Genomic DNA, 22,307 nt, shown 5'->3' with positions numbered 1-22,307 from the left:
GTGTGTTTTACCTTTTATTTTAACTTGATGTTGGGTCCCTTTGACTTTTCTTTGACATTGCTGTCAATCACAGGACTAAGACTAGATGTCCGGCTGTGAAACACAGAGGAAGACCCTAGGGCGAAGGCAGGAACGGTTTATTACCGCTTCTGCCTTCTCCTTTCTGTACTGCATAGCTCTGTAGTACCAGCGGTCACGTGATCGCCAGATCTGCAGTGGTTAATCAGGCCTGCTGGCTCTCATACCAGTATAGCTCTACCCCAGATAGCATTCCCCATCAAACAATCACACACAAAAAATACAATATCACCATAGTCGCCTGTACACATTAGAAATTACTTCAGTTGTATGTGACGGTCTTTTTGATATATAATGGTCATTTTGAGCTCTTTTGAACAATAAAAAAAATATAATATACATTAGAAAAAAATCTTTTACTTCAGTTTTTATAACTTTAGTTCCCCAATATCTAAAAATGATAAATGGTCTTTTAACATTTTAAATGTTGCCGTATTGCACAAAAAAAGAAGTTATGGCCCTTAGACCAATAATTAATAAAAATTTGCTAAAAATGCGCCAGTCATTAAAGCCTTTTAATACCTGGTGCCAAAGGGGTTAACTAAAGACTTACAACCGATTTATTATGTTTGAAAACAAGGATAGTAATTCTGTGTTTAACCATATGATTCAACATTAGACATTAGAAAACACTTTGGGGCACATTTACTTACCCGGGCCTGTCCCGATCCCCGAGGTGCATTGTCCGACGAGGATGAAGTCCAGCGCAATTCATTAAGATGGTGCGCCCGATATCCTGCATGTGTCGCTTCCCCGCTGAGGTCCGCCGGAGTTCACCTTCTTCTTCCTGGTGTATGTGATTGCATATCTTGTGACACAATTTGAATTTTAAATCCTGCACTTAATCTGAATCAGTCGGGTTGTCCGACGGCTACTCCCCCCCTGATTTGTGTTGCATGAAAATCCTATCGTATGCGCCAAAAACCCCTGTTAAATGCGCCGCAAATTGGAAATAGTCGGGAAACCCGACAGAAATACAGTGTGCGGGCCCTTAGTAAATGTGCCCCTTTGTGTCATGTTTTAGCCTATGTTAGGTATTGTTATAGGTATACCTCGCCCAAAATTTTTTATTTTTTTGTGTACTTGGGTTAGCCTTCTATCATTTTATTTTACGGATTTATTTCGTAATTTAATAAAGGCAGATGACTCCAAATGTGTTCTTTTGCAAGGAAACACAGCTTACTTCCCCAAAAAAAGAAGTCTACTTCAAAGTGGTCATTCTCAAGCCACATCCTTTGTTACTAATCATCAACAGTATATTGTATACATAGTAGAAGAAACAACCTAATAAATAATTATAATATAAACCAAATAATTGTATCTACAAATGTACATTTATATATTTTATGGTATTTTTTATGGGTTAACATAGGATTTGGGCCTGCACCATCATTATCACATCATCATCCTTCCCTTCAACACAATTCCGAAGCACACATTGAAACTGGCAGAATAGAGAGATGTCATGGTTTAATGCTGCCAGCACTAGTCATACTCCATTATCTCCTCCCTGCATGTCTTCATCTGTCAACCTCAATTCACAATGCCACTTTTAAAACTGTCACCACTCTTTAATCATTCTACATCGTACCACCTCAGGCATTAAAAACGCCAGCCAGCACAGACAGACCTACAACTGCTAAAAGTTGTCCTGTGCTGTAAGGCATAGTGAAAGCATGTACAATACAATAACAATTTTTTTAGCTTTTGAGAGTTTAAATGATTCATCCAACCCCATTTACAATGATAGATTAAAAGTATACTGTATATAGTCCAGTATACACGTTTACAATGATAGATTAAAAGTATACTGTATATAGTCCAGTATAATCACAGCTCGGTTTATACTATATTAAAAAATGTAGTACTTACCTCCAGTGCTCCCTACCTTAAGAGCCTTATTATCATAATTTTTTAATTGTTTTTTGAACAGAACCACTCAGTCCAGGAATTAAACAAGATATGTTTCTGCATCAGTGTAGCTACAGCATTCTAGAGGTATGTTTGGTTCATAATGCATTAAAACAAATGGTAGATCTTCTTTAACCCCTTAAGGACGCAGCCATTTTGTAGCTTAAGGCTCAGCCCGATTTTTTGGATTCTGACTTGCGTCTCTTTATACGGTTATAACTTTTGAACACTGTTACTTATCAAAGCGATTCTGAGATTGTTTTTTCCCCACATGTTGTACTTCATTTTAGTGGTAAATTTTGGCAGATAAGTTTTGCATTTATTTACAAAAAAAAAGAAAATATGATAAATTTTTGGAAAAATTTGCCATTTTCGAAATTCAAAATCATTGCGTTTTCAGGCAGATCGATTTACCACCTAAATAAGTTGCTGAATAACATTTCCCATTTGTCTACTTTACATTTTCATAATTTCTGAAATGTCTGGATAATTTATTTTGATGTCACGCGGCTTGCAAATAGAATATCGCTTTTCCGGATTTTCAGAATTGACTATTTTGGGGATAAATACAGTTTGGAATGAAATTTTACATATTTAGCATCAAAACCCCCTATATAACCAACCCATTTTCAAATCTGCACCCCTCAAGCTATCAGAAACAGCTTTTACGAAGATTGTTAACCCCTTGAGATCTTCATAGTAATTGAATCAAAATGGAGGTGAAATTTAGAATGGTCATATTGTTCCCTTATACGTTCATTTAGCCCTAAAATTTACACATTTCCAAAAGATAAAAAGAGAAAACCCACCATACAATTTGTTCTGCAATTTCTCCTGAGTACAAAGACCCCCCACATGTGGCTGTGACTTGTGTTATGGGGGCACAGCGAGGTGCAGAAGGGAAGGAGGGCGCTGCAGCTGCCAGGATTTTAGTTTCCTCATTGGCCCCTTTTGAAGGCTATAAAATTTTCGCTTTTTCGTTATTGGGGCCATGTGATGCCATTTTTTTTGCGGGATGAGATGCTTTTTCCAATGTTACCATTTTGGGGTTTGTATCACCTATTGTTGAAAATTTAGGAACGTTTTTTGAGGACAGGAGTAGAAAAGCATCAATTCTGTACTGGATTTTTTACTTCTTTTTTTTTTGGTGTTCACCGTATAGACTAATAATCATGTTATCTTTATTCTATGGGTTGATACGATTACGGGGATACCAAACATGAATATATTTTCTTACGTTTTACTAAATTTGTCAAACAAAACCCTAATGTGGGGAAAAATCTATCATTTATGTATTGCCGTCTTCCAAGTGGCATAACGTTGTTACTTTTTTGGCTACGGAGCTGGTTGATGGCTTGTTTTTTGCGGGACATGTTGTACATTGCACCAGTATCATGTCGCAGTACATATGGTTTTTTGATCACATTTTATAGCATTTTTTGTGGGATTGAAAAGGTAAAAATCATAATTTTTGGAGGGTTTATAACAGTTTTTTTTTACGGCGTTTATCGTGCGGGTTCAATAATGATTTACTTTTATTCTACGGGTTGTTACGGACGCGGTGATACTATATATGTGGGGTTTGTGTTATGATTTAGACTTTTTTTTGAGTTATATGTCTCTTTATATGTTTTGGGGGTTTGGGGCATTTTTAGTGATTTATGACTTTATTTTTTTATTGAATAACTTTTTTTTTTACTTTTTCACTTTTATACCATGGGACATGAAGAAGCAATCATCTGATTGCTTCTTCATGATAATATTCTGCAATACTCATGTATTGCAGAGTATTATCAGTGTCAGCCTATACACTTGCATAGGCTGGCACTGTGCCAGTAAGATGACGTCACAGACGCCATCTTACTGGCAATTCTTGCAGGTAACTCTGGGGTCCAGATCGGACCCCAGAGTTACTATAGCAACGATCGGCGCACCCCGAAAACGGTTCGGGGGGGCCGATCGTGGGGGAAAGATCCCCCAGATACATGTTAGATGCCGCGGTCGCGCTGACCGCGGCATTTAACGGGTTAAGCACCCGCGATCGGAGACAACTCCGATCGCGGGTGTTACACTGGGGTGCCGGCTATCAGTCACAGCCGGCACCCCGTCTTTCCCGATGCCGGTTCGGCTCAGATCTTGAGCTGAACCGGCATCAGCTCAGCGTCCGATATATCGGACGCTGAGCGCTAAGTCACTGCGCTCAGCGTCCGATATATCGGACGCTGAGCGTTAAGAGGTTAAAGCAAAACAAGAAAAACTGCTAGTAAGCAGCGCTAAGTAAACAAGAAATGCCGCTGGTAGATAGGGCAAAAGCAAAAATGTATGTGAAGCAAACACACAAGGATTAAAGTATAAATGACCTTTATTCGGTACCATACATGTAGGAAAGAGAGAATGATACTGTCTCCTATGTACAAGACTATAACTACTTTCCTTGAGTACGTTCGGCAGCACATACTCATGGGTTTTGTTCCTCTAGGGACAAATCAGAAGAGAACAGGTTAATAAGCTGTACAACAAATTAATTAACCTCTTGATAGCTCCACCTATAAGTAGGCAGGAAACCCAGAGCACTCTGTATTTTATTTTTCTCTAGACAACAGAAGAGTTGGTTACAGAAATGGAAAAGCTCTGCTAGTCAGGCATTTTGGGACACGTTTCCTCCAGTGTGTTGGCAGGGAATATCCTCTCTGAGGTAAACTTCCCAAAGAGTCCGGTCCCCCCCCTCCCCAACCATATTACATCCTAGTGAGGTCTTATTGCCAACAAAGGATTTTACCCGCCTAACCATGGATAGGCTGTGTAGAGTCAAAAAGTATGTTCCCCTATGATGCAGTGTTTCGGTCCTAGGGGGGTCCTCCCTGTGGGGTGGCAGACAGCCTTACTTATTCCCCCCTGGGAGAGGGACTCTCTTAAAAAAATTGTTACCAAGCGCGCAGATCTTGCCCCCTATGCTTTTTCCGTTGCATATTGTGTGACGACCTCTGCCCAGGTTAACCATCTTGGTGTAAGTCCTGGAGTCTGAGTAAGTGTATGCACTCTACCGCATGACCCTGGTAAGTCTCTCCCGCACGTGAATGCCAACGCCAGGCTCCTCTTATTGCTGCACATGGTACTCTCGCTGCTAAGAGAATCCAGCGGCCTCGGGCATTCTGTGCATGTGCGAACGAAGTTCTTGCACGCTTAAAGGTTTGGCGCTAGTTCGGGCTCGTCCCGATTGCCAGGCAGCCGAAACCCCTCTAAGTTTGAGGTTAGAGTGTGGGTGCTGCCTCCCAGTTATTTCTGTGTCTCACTAGTTTTGCATCTCAAAGATGTCCTTTCCTAATACGTTTTCTGAGTCCTCCTATAGAAGTGGGAAAAGAAAAAGGAGTGTAATCAACCCTTTCCTGATGACCGCCCAGCTGAGGTATGCTCTTGTTGCAAAGCATTTAACCAAGAGGACTATCAGAAGTCTCAAGCAGGCTAATTCAGGTCCGGGTTCAAGAAGCAGCTGGCAGATGCGTTTAAGGAGGCTCAGTCCTCCCAACTTAAAGGTAAATAGAGCTTGCATTATTCTTAATTGCTTTAAAGCTCTTTCTCCACAATCCTCCACAGCCGAAGACTCCTCAGATCTTGGGATTATATCTTCTCATGGGGATTCAGGTGACTCTGACAAAGTTTTTCTTCTTCAGAAAAGAGAACCTTAAAGTGGTTGTCCACTTTCAGCAAATATTTGATATGGTTTGTGTAAGGAATTTTCCAATATACTTTCTGTATCAATTAATTCCTCACAGTTTTCTAATTCGCTGCTTGCCGTCCTGCTGGAGAAAGCTTCTTTGTTTACTTCAGCACAAATCCCCATGGCGCCCCTAAAAATACCACAGTCACTTACAGCATAATGGATTGTGATTCCAATATAAATTATCCTTACAACATGACTGAACAAACTATTCCCAACATAAAACATCCTTTAGTCACCCAAATTACAGTATATTGAGCAATTCAATTAGGTGCTCTAATTTAGCCTCCCCTAATGAACAGCCACTCTCCCCCCTGTATACACAGCCTCTCCTCTCTACCATTTATACACAGCCCCGTCCCCTAACCCCCTGTATACACAGCCCAGGCCACTTTGCCCTTAAATGGGCCCCCACCAAATGCGGGCAAAACGCCAACAGTTTATTTGGCTCTGGGCTCTACGCTGGCTGCACATAGTGTGACATGCCAGCGTGTAACGTCGCGACATCACGGCGCTGCCTGTTGCAGGGCGTCGCCATCTTTGCTTAAACCCGATAGACACCTGACACCAGGAGGGAAGATGAGGACGGCACGCATCAGGGGAATGATGGAAGGGGAGTACAATTTTATTATTCGTGCTTCCAGCGGCAAAATGCCACTCTTAAATGGGGTCCACTATCCACCACCTCAGGCGGGGACTTCACCTCATTTCACTTTGCCTCATGGCAGAAGTGGCCCTGAGTGGACATGCCAATTATTAAACTGTCAAAGAAATCAATTATCCGCTCAAAGTAAGCTGCCCCAGATCCTGTTGACAGAAAGGCTGAGAGTTCTTAACCCCTTATCACAATATGATGTACATGGTCATCGGGAAATGCGGTCAGTTGCCGCATCCCGAGCTACATGTACATCTCCCCAATCGCAATCACTGTGGGAGCTCTCCTGATAGTGGGTTCGCCCTTATCAGGGCAGTTTATCTGCTTCAGGCAGGGCCTTAGCCCGCAGGGACATCGCAGGGTGAGTTCGCCACCACTTACCTAGTCTGACAGCCAGCGTCAAGCCTGGTTGTGGTTGCGCGGTTTGCTGGACGGGTGCTGACATAATAACCAGCCTTACTTACACTATGGAGGAAATGGAAGCTGTTGTTAGTCAGGTACAGAGTCTGGCGTGTCCGGGATTGGCTTTAGATACCTGCCCATTCCCATCTTTACCTATCTGTACCTGATCTGTATATTACCCGCTTGATCTTGATCTTGACCTGACCTGTATATAACCCATTTGATCTTGACCTGACCATTGTATATCCCGCCTGAACCTGTATCTGGACCTGACCTGTGTATATCTGCCTGAAGACCTGTCTATATCTGTTGTTTTGTCCCTGTCTCAGTCCCTGGTCTATACCTGTATTCCGGTTACATGTCCGCTCCACCATCCAGCAGCTGCCAGACGAAGTAAGTTTCCCCTGTCATGTTTTAGGGTCGCTCAGGGACCGTTAGTTAGGTTCCTGATAGTGGGTTCGACCTTATCAGGGAGGTTTATCTGCTTTAGGCAGGACCTTAGCCCGCAGGGACGTCGCAGGGTGAGTTCGCCACCACTTACTTAGCCTGACAGCTAGCGCCAAGCCTGGTTGTGGTTGTGCAGTTTGCTGGACGGGTGCTGACAAGTATATTATGAATTATAACAAGAAAACAAAGAGGGGAGGGTAAGCGAGTAGGTGTCACATCCAAAATATACTAATCAGATCCAGAGAAGAAAAACAGCGGATGTGTAGAAAATATCAATTTATTAATTCATAAACAAGACAATAAAAACATTTAAAAACCCAATGAAGGGATTGACAAACATAAAGGACTCTCCTCAATAAGGTATTCCTCACGTAAATGACAAAACAAAAATAGAAAAAATTAACAAGGCTGTCAATTAGATATATAAATACACATCATCCCAATAATGGGGTCCAGATAATGCTTAAGAAAAGATTATATACAAATAAAGTGCATCGTGTATTCAATCACAGACAGTTTCACTACAACAATGTAATATAAAACACAAAGGGGCAGATTTATCAAGCAGTCTGAAAGTCAGAATATTTCCAGTTGCCCATGGCAACCAATCACAGCTCAGCTTTCATTTCACCAGTGCTCTTGAATATTTTAAAGGGGAGCTGTGATTGGTTGCCATGGGCAATTGGAAATATTCTGACTTTCAGACTGCTTGATAAATCTGCCCCAAAGATGATAGTGCACAAATGAAGTGCTGTGTGCAGAGTAATAGCAGCCAAGAGAACATGAGGGAGTAGGTTCAAGTGAATAAAACAGAAAGTAAATGCGTCATATTACCTAGTATAATGTATGAGGGGGAGAGCCCACGGATGCCCCACGCGTATCGCCCGTCTCTTGGCTGCTATTACTCTGCACACAGCACTTTATTTGTGCACTATCATCTTTGTGTTTTATATTACATTGTTGTAGTGAAAGTGTCTGTGATTGAATCCACAAGCACTTTATTTGGAGAAGGTGGCATTATCAAGAGACCACAGGCATGAGTTGTATTGCCCGAACCACACAGAGACAGGTAACACTGAGTGTTACATGGAGATCAGCCAATGCCTGTCCCTTAGCGCTACCCGACACCCACCAACAGGGAAAATAACAGTGGGAAAAAGACAAGAGCACCTGAGAGTGTGTGGACAACTGTCCAAAAGAAAACCAAAATGAGAGTCGAGAAACAGGCTGATTTACAGTGACAGCAAATAGGTACAGCATATTATCTGAGTCAGATGGAGAGGAGGAGATAGCGAGAACTGAAACATATGATGGAGGAATATGATGACGACCCAGGGGGGATTCTCTCACAAAAAGGAAACCCCTTCACTACAATTCTGTCAGTTTGGGATAGGGAAACTAGTAGTCAGGAAGACAACTCTGACTTATAATGATGGGCATAATCTTTCTTCTTCTTCTCCTGATGGCAGACTTCCATCTTACAGTGATTACCAGCAATGTAAACAGTATTCGAAATTAGCTAGGAACAAGACATTTTGTATATAAACATCTGAAATATCTTAATGCTGATGTGTTATATGATATGAGAGGCAGAGTGAAAGTGGCAGTCTGGTTTATCCTTTTGGCCCCTGGCTGTGGAGCCTTATGCCAGAGTTTCTATCTTGTATAACACACATGATGTCACTGTCCATAGACTGACAGAGGTATCGATGGGATGGTGCCTGTTGCTAGAGATCACCATGTGAGGTAGAAGAGGCTAGTGGACAATGAAGACCAAATTCTAACCTAGATGATAATTCTGTATAGATATATATTCACTCTTTCTTTCAGAATCAACTGAACAGAGGGGATTTTTATGACAACATGGCTGTCTGGTTGGAGGAAGTCAAATAGGAGATCCGGTCTCTCTTACATAGACTGTCATTTAAGAAAGGGAAAAGTATCGGAGACTGCATAAAGAATTGGAGTCACTGTATTTGAAGAGGGAGGGATGACCAACAAAGGATTAACCAGCTGAAATCTGAGAAAAGCCAGTAGCAGTACAGTAGGTACATCTCCCTTAATCTTGAACAGGATTAGGGGACCCTAGGGGCTCCTGATTCCTTTGAGAATTGCCAGAAGCGTGTGGAGAAAAAACTGATTGCAGGTCTCACTGACACTGGGTGTTTTACAAGAGTCTCGGGAGGGTATGCTGGGGGTGGTGAGATTCTATTTTCTATATATATATTCTATATACTGACTTCAAAAAACAAGCAGAAATAATGGTGGATGAGATAAAAGAGGCCATTGATAAGTTACATCTGAAGAAGGCACCAGGTCCAGACGGTATTACCGCTGAATTTTATAAGAAGTTCAGAGACCTCTTAGGCCATATCCTTTTGGATGTGTGTAGAAATTGTATAAAAAATCACCTGATGCCTCCATACATGCTGGTCGCATTGCTAATTCTGCTGTCTAAAGGTAAAGAGCATAGTGAGATCAAGAACAGTAGGCCAATTGACCTCTTGAATGTCGACAGGAAGATTCTGGCAAAAATTCTGTTTTCTAAATTAGTCTGTTTGTCCCTGACACTGTTGGCAGGCGGTCAGTATGGCACATTAAAGGCCGGTGCATCTCTGGAGCAGTCATCTTGATAATAGAGATGTTTGAGAGATTTAAAGCTCTGAGGTGTGGGAGATATGTTGTAGGTATGGACCACGTTAAAGCTTTTGACAGAGTTGATCATTGATAGGGATTTTTTATGCAGGGCCCCAACAGCCCTCTTGACTTTTGTGATTGAGTCCTAATTAACCCTTTGAGGGAGGATGAGATAGCTGCCGGCAGCGAGATGACAGAGTAAAAGAAAGACACAGTCCAGTCTTTAGATTCACTCAAATCAAACTGTTTATTTAAAAAAAACCCCAGCTGTATTTTAATACAGAGAAATCAACATTTTGGGTGTATGAAAGGAGATAAGGCACTTCGATTCTATTGGTCATCAGCACATTCTGGGAAAAAAGTTAATTAATTGTGCTCAGTTCTCAGAGACCTTGTACACAGATATTGTTTATACTAATTTGCTGAGAAGAATAAGATAAGTGGGCTCCAGAATCACAATATAATCAAGGACAGACTGGCTTCTCATTAAATGTCAAAGGGTATTAGCTGACAGGCCAGCAAACAGGTTACATAAAATGAAGTTTGAATCATGACATTAACTTGACAATGGTTAGGGAACATGGCCGCTGTATCTAAGATGGCAGACAGTAGTCAAGATGGCGTCCGAAACCAGTGCGACCTCCTTAACATCATGAGTATTTATGGGCCAATTTATCAAAGTAAGGTTTTCCTGGAGAATTTATAGTTTCCTGGAAACATTGTATAGAGAGTCAAAGAGCTTTCCTCTGATTAATGGTTGGCAGGGGAACACTTTTATGGTAAAAGCAGGGGTGCGACAAGGTAGTCATCTGAGTGCACTGCTGTATGTGTTTTCTATTACCCGTTCCTGAGATCACTGCAGGGGTGGGATTTTCAGAGGGTACCGGTCCCCCATTGCTTGCCCCTGGATGTTGTTACTTATGCTAATGATGTGACTGTGGTAATATTTGAACCTCAGGAGGTGGAGATGTTATCTGCAGTCAATTGGGAGGAGAAGTTGGATGCTGGAAATGTAAAGATTTAGTGATGGAAGAACAGGAGGATGACCTATAGAGAAAGGGTTGCTATGTTAAAGACTGATCCCTGTCTTTTTGTATATCACTGTTGTCTTTCCTCTGCTAGACTCTTTAGCCTGTTCTTTTCACTTTTTATGGGGAAACATGTTGAACCCAGTAAAAAGGGGGATCACCTACCTGCAATGGAGAGATGGAGGGCTAGATATGTTAAATCCAAGGGTTTTTTTTAATTCCATGTTTCTAAAACACATTTGGACTCAAATAAGTAGTGTCAGGGACTGTATATTGCCTTCTGCAGAATCAGGGAAGCGAGGCTGCAGTCTTCAGAGATGTCGATTGACTCCTGGCTATCTCCCCCTGTATCTGGAGTACAAAATACAGTGTCTGAAGAAATGGGGCATAGAAAAGTCTTTCATAGAGAGTAAGACCAGGAAAGATCATATCTCTTGCTAGACTGTCCAGCCACCACTCCAAAAGGACAGTCTGAGGTTTCTGAATAGTCAGAGGCTGCCTACTAAGTTGTCTGTTTGGCTCTCATTACAGGGGAAGCTCTTTGTCAGAAGGAATCTAAAGTTCCTCAGTGTGACAGATCGTATGTGTCCCCTAGGGTGTCAGACAGAGGAGACTATGGTCCACTTTATATCACAGTGCTGGATGGAATATCTGGCATGACATAACCACCAAGCTTAAGATTCCATCATTGCAGTTCCTCCAGTACCCGGAAATACTCTATGGTGTAACTTATTTATATAAGTAACATTAACTGGGAAACCATGTATCTAATAATCCAGGTCATCAAACATTATCACTGGTACACAAGAACTTGGGTGTCCATCCATAATGAGCTGTTTGACTATTGTAGGACAGCGGCTGGAAAGGTAATAGATGGCATATATATTCCTTTCAGGTTACTTCCATACCTGGGGTAAAGGGTTAATGCACTGACCAGAGACTGCACAGCCCTAATTACCAATTGCAGCTGAGAGAAAGGGTTTTAACCCAGAGCTGCATACTGGGCTGGAGCTCTGTGTGAGAGACATTGCTCTGGAAGGCTTGCCAGCCGTATGTCACTAGCCGCTGTGAGTACGCTGTTTTGAGAGGGACTTACCGATGTACAGGTAGCGCTCAGACGAGCCCGCTTTTGTTTTCCGCTTTGTTTTATTATACTTGCCTGTAAAGCTGCTTTGTTTTGGCTGCCAAATCTGTCGTCAAGCCTGTCTGTGTCTCTGGACTTTATCACATTAAAACTGACCCCTCTACACTATAATAAAGCCATAACCCTCATCATGTCAGAGGTCAGATGTATCCATTCATTATGGTCAGGAAAAAGGGGGATAATAAACAACTATGGAGGAACGTCCATCTAGAGTGAAATTCAATGAGATTATATGTAATCACAGGTTCTCTTATGTTTTGTGTTTTTTTTTTTTTTCCTCCCCTTTAGCAAAATTGACTTTTAAGTTACAGTTAATATAAAGTATTTTCTTATGAACAAGTATGATTTATACTGTATGACCTCTGATTTATTTTGATTGATACGTATTTCTGTATTTTATGTTTGTTTTATATTAATAAAAATTGCCCCCAAGAATATAACTCCTATAATACTGCCCCTTATGTACAAGAATATAACTACGTGCTCTTAAAACCCATTAAAACCTTAACTAATCCATCCTGTGTCCTATCTCCCATATTTACCAAGTTCCAGGCTTCTCTGGAGTCTTTTTCACCTTGGACCCTGTAAATAAGATGGCGGCTGAAGGCTGGTTCTAGCAGCAGAATTTTTATTTATTAGATTACTTATTAAATTATTTTAGATTGTTCCCTTATAAAGAATGGCTGGACCATTATACAAGCTTTTCATTTCTTGTGTCAACACCCTCATCCTCCTAGTCTCAAGCTCTTGTGAGTAAGGGCCCTCAGTCCTATTGTTCGGCACTCCAGTCTCCGGCTTTCTAGAGCGGTTCCAGTCTCCAGCTTTCCAGAAGCCACTCCAGCCTATGGCTTTCCAAAAGCACAGTTCGCAGAGGTGACAATTCAAGTGACAGAATCCTACTCAAGGCCAAGGGACGTTCCACACGTCTTCAGCAAAGCCTCTGCCTGTACGGAGTCGGATCCAGGTCTAGGAGACACCGTCGCCCTGGGCGAGACCTTCTTCGGTATGTATATGGTGTCTCCACATCTGCCGGTTGTTGTCCTCCTCCAGAGGTGTCACGTCACCAAGAAGAAGAGGAGGAGGTGGAAGAAGAGGCTGAAGAAGAAAGGAAAAGGGGACCTAAAGGGGGGGGGGGTGTTCTTTCAAGGCCGCATCCGCGATCCGTACCGAGTGCCCTTCAATGAGGCGCACCCGTGGAACGACCCGGTGGCACCCCACCGCAGCAAGACCATCCTGCTTTGCGGCGGGCTCGGGTGAAGACCAGGTGCCACTTAGACTACGGTCCCGGGTGTCGGCTAGTACCATCATCATATCCCGCAGTGGTCCACTGGTCCACAGACTCCGCCTTCTGGACTCTTCCCACAGAGACTCTAGTTCTGTGGTCTGTGTACCGTTACAATCAGCGACAGATAAGTCAGCCCCTAGGATTTTTCCCAGTGAAATCAATGGCCAGTCTGCCACTGATGAAAGCAAATATAAAACTTACGCACAGGAGTGGGATTACATTTTTTTAACAACGGACTCCCTACTTTGAAGTCCATTGTGTAACAGGGCATGTGAAAATATTTAAATGGTGCCCCCAAAGTACCCAATACAGTAACAGTACACCCACAGTAGCCACTGTAGTGGCTTTGGTGCTCCCAAAGCAGTCAATATAGCTGCAGTGCCTCCACACAGTAGCCAATAAAGTAACAGTGCCCCCATCCATTTGCCAACAGTTACGGTGCCCCCATAATACCCAGTAGTCACAGTGCCCCGACACAGCAGCCAATAGTCACAGCACCTGCCCTATAGTAGCCAATCAAATCATGTTGCTGGCTTCTTTCTATCCTGATATATAGCCTGGTATATCTATCATTCCTTCTTATCAATCATATTCAGCTATTCCTGAAGTGCGTAGAACTTCCTGGTCTTTTCTTGCACTACTCTGCTATTGCTCCTTGGAACAAGCCTCCTCTCATCCTATCAGGTTTCCCATGGTTACCAGAAAGCATGGCAAAGGAGAGCAGTGCATTGCTTATTTTTGCTTAATGCAGATTTAAGCAAAAGCTTTTTTGCTTTCCCGTGATGTTATTTATTTTAACATGCCATGTACTGCGAAGCTGAAAAAAATTCCAAATGTGGAAAAATTGAAAAAAAACACGTTCTTGTGGGCTCAGTTTTTACAACTTTCACTCCAAATAACACACCTACTTTATTCAAAATTTTCAAAATTTTTTGCCATTTTCTGAAGCTAATAACTTTTTCATACTTTAGCGCACGGAGATGTGTGAGGAGTAATTTTTTGCGAAATGAGGCAACGTTTTCATTGCTACCATTTTGAAGTCTGTGCGACATTTTGATCATTTTTTATTTCATTTTTTATGTTATGTAAAAAGGTGTAAAAGTCGCATTTCGGACATTTGGGCGCCATTTCCCGCCTCGGAGGTCACCGCCGCCCGTAACCGTTTTTATATTTTGATAGATCGGGCATTTTGGGACGCGGCGATACCTAATATGTTTGTGATTTTTACTGTTTATTATGTTTTATATCCGTTCTAGGGAAAGGGGGGTGATTTGAGCTTTTAATATTTTATTGATTTTTTTTTATTTTTTAAACTTTTTTTTTCCTTTTTTTTTCACTATTTTTAGACCATCTAGGGTACATTAACCCTAGATGGTCAGATCGCTCCTACCATATACTGCAATACTACAGTATTGCAATATATGGCATTTTTGCAGGTCATACATTACAATGGGCCACTGGCTCATTGTAACGAACCTGCATAAGCCATGTAGCCTCGTGTCAAAAGAAGACCCGAGGCTACCATGGCAACCGATCGCCGCCCCCCGATGACGTTCGGGGGTGCGGCGATCGGAAAAAAGATGGTGGCTTAATAGGGTTAAGAGGGTTAATAGCCGCGATCGGTGCAAGCACCGACCGCGGTTATTAGCGGTGGGGGTTTTGTGCAAAATGCAAAAACCCCCACCTCTGTATGAAGAGGACTCAGCCCGTGAGCCCTCTTCATACATCCCTTATACCTCTGCGCCGTAGAGCTCCGGCGCAGAGCGTTAAGGGGTTAAGCTACTGTTTCTGCATGAGAAGAATACATGAACACTCTGTAGTCCATCTCTTATTTATTCTCTTTGAGCAATATTATTTTGTATTCAACCAGATAGAAATATGATTATTATAGCTTTTTCCAAAGATCAATTACTTATGTATTATCTTCACCACATTTTCCTAGAAATAATGGGTTACTCTATATGTTACACTATAAGGTTCAACAGTGTAAATTGTTAGAAGTTGGTAAGTCAATTTATGGAAACCAGACACTGCTTAAAGAGATAGTCCAGGACTAGAATAAAGTTTATAATGTTTGGGGTGTATCCAAACAATAACCAACTTATACTTACCCTTCTGTGCTCCCGTTACTGCCAGCTTCTGTTTATACACAGAGGCTGGCAATGATGCTGCATCAAAAGTGTGTGCAATGCTGCAGCCTAAATCTCTTATTGTAGTGGAGCATGCACTGTTGTGACATGACGTCACCTCCAGCCTCTGTATACGAACAGAAGATGAAAGAACAGGAGCGCAGAGAGGTAAGTATAAGATTCTCCAAATGTCTGTAGAGTCTAACAGCTGGCCAGATGGCTGTGTTGCAAAAGAGGTTGGCACTACCACACGTCTCAAATCTTCCAGTAACCGGGAGTGCACATAAGACACCAGGATATGTCAGGCTGAATCCACAATGGTGCTAAACTGGTTAACAAGGATCGCCCAAAAATATAAAAATGAAGACAAAAGAAGTGGCAGTCACCGAGATGATTCTTCTTGATAGTAAGGCATAGAACAGGGAGGCAAAACCAGACACAAAGTGACGGCGAGAGGCCGTTTCGCCGCCATCACTTGTGTCAGGTTTTACCTCCCTGTTCTATGGCTAAATATCAATAACGAAGAATCATCTTGGAGTGCTGCTTCTATTCTCTTCATTTTGGCACGTAAAAGATCTTTATTAATTTAATACACCCCTAACTGTATATACATTTTTTTCTGATCCCAGACAACCCCTTTAAGAACTCATGTTTTGGGCTGATCTCTAGACTTCTGGCTTCTTCCTATGGCCAGGTCTCCTGGCCTGTTTTAATTGTCTCATTATTTCATTTCTTTAATATGGTAACCTCGCTTCTGAATAAACATACAACTGCTGTCACTCACTGTGAGATGTACAGTTTTAGATTTCCTTTAAAACTCAAGTTTAAATATTTAGTGGCTCTGAAGGAAATAGAAAAAAGTTTTTCAATTTACTCAGCTGCTATAAAGTTACTTACATGATTTATACAATAAAAGCTGAAGAAACAGTTTTTAAAGACATATTTTTGCTCAGGTCAGATATGATGGGTTTTGCCAGACTTCAGCTCTTTATTTTAAAATCGAAAGATGAAATTTATGCACCAGAATAAATCCTAAAATCATACATATCGTGTTGCTATTTGGTCATATGGATGGCTCCTCACTACTCCTCCATCAAACAGTAAGACAGATCAATCAATAATTTACCCATAGATCCACAAGACCTATTTGCCTTTGAAAAGACGCCAAAGGGACAGATACATTAAATCAGATTTATGCTTCCTTCCAACTAATGAAATCTTAAAAACAATTTTAGTTGATGTGTAGATGTATGTCACAGGACAAATAATGCTAGATCAGTAGGACACCAAATGCTGGAGGTGGAGACAATAATAGAATTTCCTAAATAAACAGTATACAGATTTATACAATGTTTAATCATAACATTGTTGAAAGGACAACACTGGGACTCTATTTAGTACTACTGACTGAAAAAAATGACACCTGACATGTTTTGGCACACTGCTTGATTGTTTTCTAGCATACACTTTATGCCCTATTGCACTTAGCACATAGCCAGCCTGCCGTGCTTTTACTTTAACCCCTTAAGAGCCAGGCCCTTTTTAATTTTTGTGTCTTTATTTTTTACTCCCCACCTAACTTTTTTATTTTTCCAAGTAAAGAGCTCTGTGACGGCTTGTTTTCTGCGTAACAAATTGCACTAAATGCAGTAAAAATTATGAAAAAACCTATTTGCGCCATTTCTTGTGAGCTTGGATTTTACGGCTTTCACTGTGCTCCCCAAATGGCAGGTCTACTTCATTCTTTGGGTCAGTACGATCACTGAGATAACAAATTTATAGGTTTTATAATGTTATCATACGTGTACAAAAATTAAAACCTCCTGTTCATTTTGCCGTCTTCTGGCGCTAATAACTTTTTCATACTTTGGTGTACAGAGTTGTGGGTGGTGTCATTTTTTGAAAATACATACATGAAAATTCATTTGTATCCCGACACAGACAAGAAAGACAAATTAAAAACAATTAAAATTGTACCAAGTACATTAGTAAATTCATTGGCCAAAATTCCCTGTGAGGATAACTGGCAAAACACCTCCTGCACTATAACAGTACTCCAAAAGCACCCATAATCCCTAGTAACCAGAGTCAATGCTGAGTAGAAACCTGAACAATACACAGGACCTGATGTAGAGAAAATAAAAGGTCAACAAAGGTAAGTCCTAAGTGTGAACTGGTCTCAATACTTTACATGTCCAAGTGTACGTCAGGGAAGTCTCAGTCGGCATCCCATGTCAGATAGCCATAGGGTGCTATGATTGGTGTGAAGGAGGTGGAGGGCTCCCCACGCGTTCCGTTCCCTAAATGGGGGACTTCCTCAGGAGTGGAAGTGCCCACTGTAGAGCTCGGCTCCCATAAATACCCCCCATCGTACCTATGAATTTGTTATGTGCCCAATCAGCGAGGCAGTCATTCGCTCACTGGAACCGGAAGTGGCGAAACCGGAAGTGGAGTGCTTCGGTCTGGAAACTGATCAGATATTGCGATATTTGGTTGCTATCGCGTTTCCCGCGATATACATGCATTACCCCTTAATCGCTATAGCGGGAAGAACCTCACAAGAGAAGAAAGACTGGCTATAAAAACCTTAAAATCAAATCAGAAATTTACAATCAAAGAGGTGGATAAGGGGGGGAACATTGTACTGTGGCCGACTGAATTATATCTGGCAGAGGCTAAGCATCAACTCAGCAATCAGCGGTACTATGTTTTACTATCTTCAGACCCGACATTGGTCTTTCAAAATAAACTGAAACGACTCCTGGACTCTGCCTTACGGTACGGCATTATTCTAAAGAAAGAGTATGATTTCATGAAGATTTCCTGTGCAAAGGTTCCCACGTTCTACATGCTCCCCAAGATACACAAGTACCAAACTTGTCCACCAGGACGACCTATAGTATCGGGGATTGGGGGACTATGTGAGAATGCAGGTAGTTACGTGGATTATTTTTTACAGACCCTGGTGTTTACCTTACCATCAGATGTTCGGGATTCCACAGACCTGATACAGAAGATTCAACACATCCAAGTGTCGACGAACACCTGGTTGGTAACATTGGACATCGAGTCCCTGTACACTAATATCGCACATTCGGATGGAGTGGCAGCAACTGCATTTTTCCTGGACCAGAACAGTACAGGTGATCGAAGACATGACTCTTTCTTATGTGATCTATTAGAATATGTCTTGAAACATTATTATTTTGTCTTCAACCACCAATTCTACAAGCAAGTGTCAGGAACGGCGATGGGTGCACGATGCGCTCCCTCCTACGCCAACCTCTTTTTGGGGTGGTGGGAGGGCGAGCACGTGTACCCATTGGACCAGTTCAAACAACATGTTAGAAATTGGTTTAGGTTAATTGACGTCATCTTGTTGTTGTGGGAGGCACCTTTGGAACTTTGCCAAGAATTTGTCTCTAATCTGAATACCAATTCCTGGAATATAGTATTAACATCTAACTTTTTACAGGCTACGGTCGACTTCTTGGATTTGAGGATCAGCAAGATGGGTGGTGGACTTGTTACTGATTTGTACCGCAAAAAAACGGCCACTAATAGCCTGCTACATCATAGCAGCTTTCACCCTAACCATTTAAAAACTGGTATACTGGTTGGACATTTCATTCGGATTAAATGGAATTGTACACTACAAGAGGACTTTAGGAAGAACGCAAAAGAATTGACTGGGAGATTTGTCAACAGAGGATACCCCAGAAAACTATCTCCAGCGCATATCTACGAGCTCGTAACTCCCAGAGAGAGGAACTTCTAACAAAAAGAAGAAACCAACCAACTTCCGATCGGGGGTGGTAACCACATATAACAACCAGTGGTCCAACATTCGTACAATATTATCGAACAACTGGAATATTTTACGAGCTGAGCCACGTTTACGAACATTGATATCGTCAGGACCAACTCTTGTAGCCAAATGGGCTAGGAATCTCAAGGATAGTTTATCAAATAGTCATTTTGTTCGCCCGACCCGTCCCCTGGGAAGGGGCAGCAAACTAAAGGGTTCATTTGCTTGTGGAAACTGTTCTGTCTGCCCTCTTTTGCCTGCCACCCATGAATTTGTGCATCCAGCCACTTCTCAGACATTCCGTCTACACAACTATGTGAATTGCAGGACTAGGAATGTCATATATGCCTGTTTATGGGTACACAGTAGGGCTCAAAAGGGAAAGAGGGGCGTTGGCCTTTTAGAAGCCAGATTTGACAATCATCCTTTACATGTGTCAGGATGCATTTGGAGAGCTCTAGTGGTACCAAAACAGAGGGGAACCCCAACAAGTGTCACCATTTTGGAAAGTGCACCCTTTGGAGAATTTAGCAAGGTGTAATATGTGTATTTTCTCCTACAGGTGTTTGCTTCAATTAGGTCCCGAAAAAGATGAACATTTTCCCCAAAAAGTCACTTTTACAGCTAATTTTTGTATCCCATAAGGCATTAAAGATGAAACAACCCCAAAAAATGTGTACTAGCATTTCTCCCGAGTATAAAATTGCCCCACACATGCAAATAAAATGTTGCAGAGAAGCTCAGAAGGGAAAGAGGGGCGTTGGCCTTTTAGAAGCCAAAATTGACATGTGTCAGGATGCATTTAGAGAGCCGTAGTGGTACCAAAACAGAGGGGAACCCCTACAACCATTTTGGAAAGCACAACCGTTAGAGAATTTAGCAAGGTGTAATATGTGTATTTGTCCATAAAGGTGTTTGATTTAATTAGGACTTAAATAGGAAAAAGGTGAAAATTTTCTTTTAAAGGTCATTTTACCCCTAATTTTTTATAGCCACAAGGGATAAAAAAAATGTAATAACCCCCCAAAATGTGTAAACCTATTTCTCTCGAGTGTAGAAGTACCCCACATGTGTATATAAAATGTTGTATGGGCGCACAGTAAAAGGAATGGGGGATGTTTGCCTTTTAGAATTTGACAGAAATGTTTGACATGCATTTGGAGAACCCTTGTGGTATAAAACAGATAAGAATCCGAAAAGTGACCCTAATTTTTGAATGCACACCCCTTAGAGAATTTTACAATGTGTAATATATGTATTTGCCCCTACAGGTAAATGATCCAATTAGGCCCTAAACATTAAAAAGGTGAAAAATTTCCTATAAATGTCACTTTACCCCTAATTTTTGTAAGCCACAAGGGATAATATATTAAATAATCCTGAAAAAGGTGTAAAACTATTTCTCCCGAGTGTAGAAGTACCCCACATGTGCATATAAAATACTTTATGGGCGCACAGTAGAGGAAAAGCGGGGTGTTTGTCTTTTAGTGGCCAAATTTGACAGAAATCCTTCACATGTGTCAGGATACATTTGGAGAGCCGTAGTGGTACCAAAACAGAGGAAAACCCAAAAAGTTAACCTAATTGTTGAATGTACACCCCTTGGGGAATTTAGCAAAGTGTAATATGTGGTGTAGGGTAATACACAGGGAGCAACGTGACCTAACAGTTGTTACAATTATTCATTTTACCGAAATGAATTCACAACAGGGTGGGCGTGAATTGTGAATGTGTTGCATATAAGGAGGTAGAATATACCAAGGGACCAACTAAACTTTTGTCACTCTGGAGGTGTCGCGGGTCTCTTAGTAGTATGTAGTGTCCATCCTAACTCCTCTTTTGGAACAGACTCTTTATTGAGTCCTACCTTTAGAAGCAGCAGAATTCACCGGGAAAATACTGTCCTGACAAAACACAGGGACATCTAAACCAGAGGTACTGGGGCCCCGTCCTTCTTGTCCCAATATTAGTTTCCTAATATCTTCCTATTGAAAACGGAGAAGTGATACGGCAGGACCTGCACATTGGAACAGCTGGTAAGAGTTGTACAGCATCATCTGTACAATGTGCATGGCCAGCGCTTTTGTACCATATCTGCGTTTTCCGTAGGGAAATTATCGCCAAGTGTTGCTCTTATTCACCCTAGCGATGCCCATTGTGACGAATATTGCTGCTTTTGGCTAGACCAAATCGACCAGCCAATAGCGGTAAACATGGACAGAGGGGGGGCAACAAAACCCCTCTGGACCGCAAAGCACAATTGGTGGCTGTCAGGAACAGCCGCCCCCCGCACCGATCACCATGTCTACAGATATGGTGATTCGTATTACTGACGTCATAAGTAAATTCGCTGCTATTGACTGGTCTGCATTGATGAGCCAATAGCAGCAATCATGAACTGGGGGGGATGCGGGGGGACCTAACCCTTCTGTTCCATGGGGCAGGATGGATGGCCGTCAGGAACAGCCGCCATCTTGCCCCGATCACGGTGTCTGAACCATGTTGGAAAGTCACTACCCACCGCACCGTTCTATAACAACGCGCGTTGGGTATAGGCTATACAATCGTTATTTATTTTTTAAGCTATTTAGACAAATAAGGGCTTATTTTTTGCGAGACGAGATGCACTGTAAAAAAAACCTTTATTTTAGTGGGTTTTTAGCTTATTGAAGCAATTTTATTAACTTTTTTCGTGTGGAGGAAAATAAAATCATCAATTCTTGTTTTGGATTCTTAGCATTTTTTGGGGGGAGTGTTCACTGTAGTATAACAATATATTATCTTTATTCTATGGATCACTACGATTACAGTGATACCTCATTTATATAGTTTTGTTTATATTTGTCCAATTTTATTTAAGGAAAACTAGAATAGAAAAAATTGCATTTGTTTTAGTATTGACATTTTTATAGCAGCATAGCTATAGTATTTTTTGGTTGTCGGAGCTGGTTGTGAGCTTATTTTTTGCGTGACAAGTTGTTCTTTTCAGTGGTATAATTTTGGTGCTTGTAACTTTTTCAGATTACTTTTTAGAACATTTTTTGTAAAGCAATTTGATAAAAAGT

The sequence above is a fragment of the Engystomops pustulosus genome, chromosome 1 (genome assembly GCF_040894005.1).
Source record: "Engystomops pustulosus chromosome 1, aEngPut4.maternal, whole genome shotgun sequence".
NCBI classification, from domain to species: domain Eukaryota; kingdom Metazoa; phylum Chordata; class Amphibia; order Anura; family Leptodactylidae; genus Engystomops; species Engystomops pustulosus.
This window is presented reverse-complemented; position numbering follows the sequence as displayed.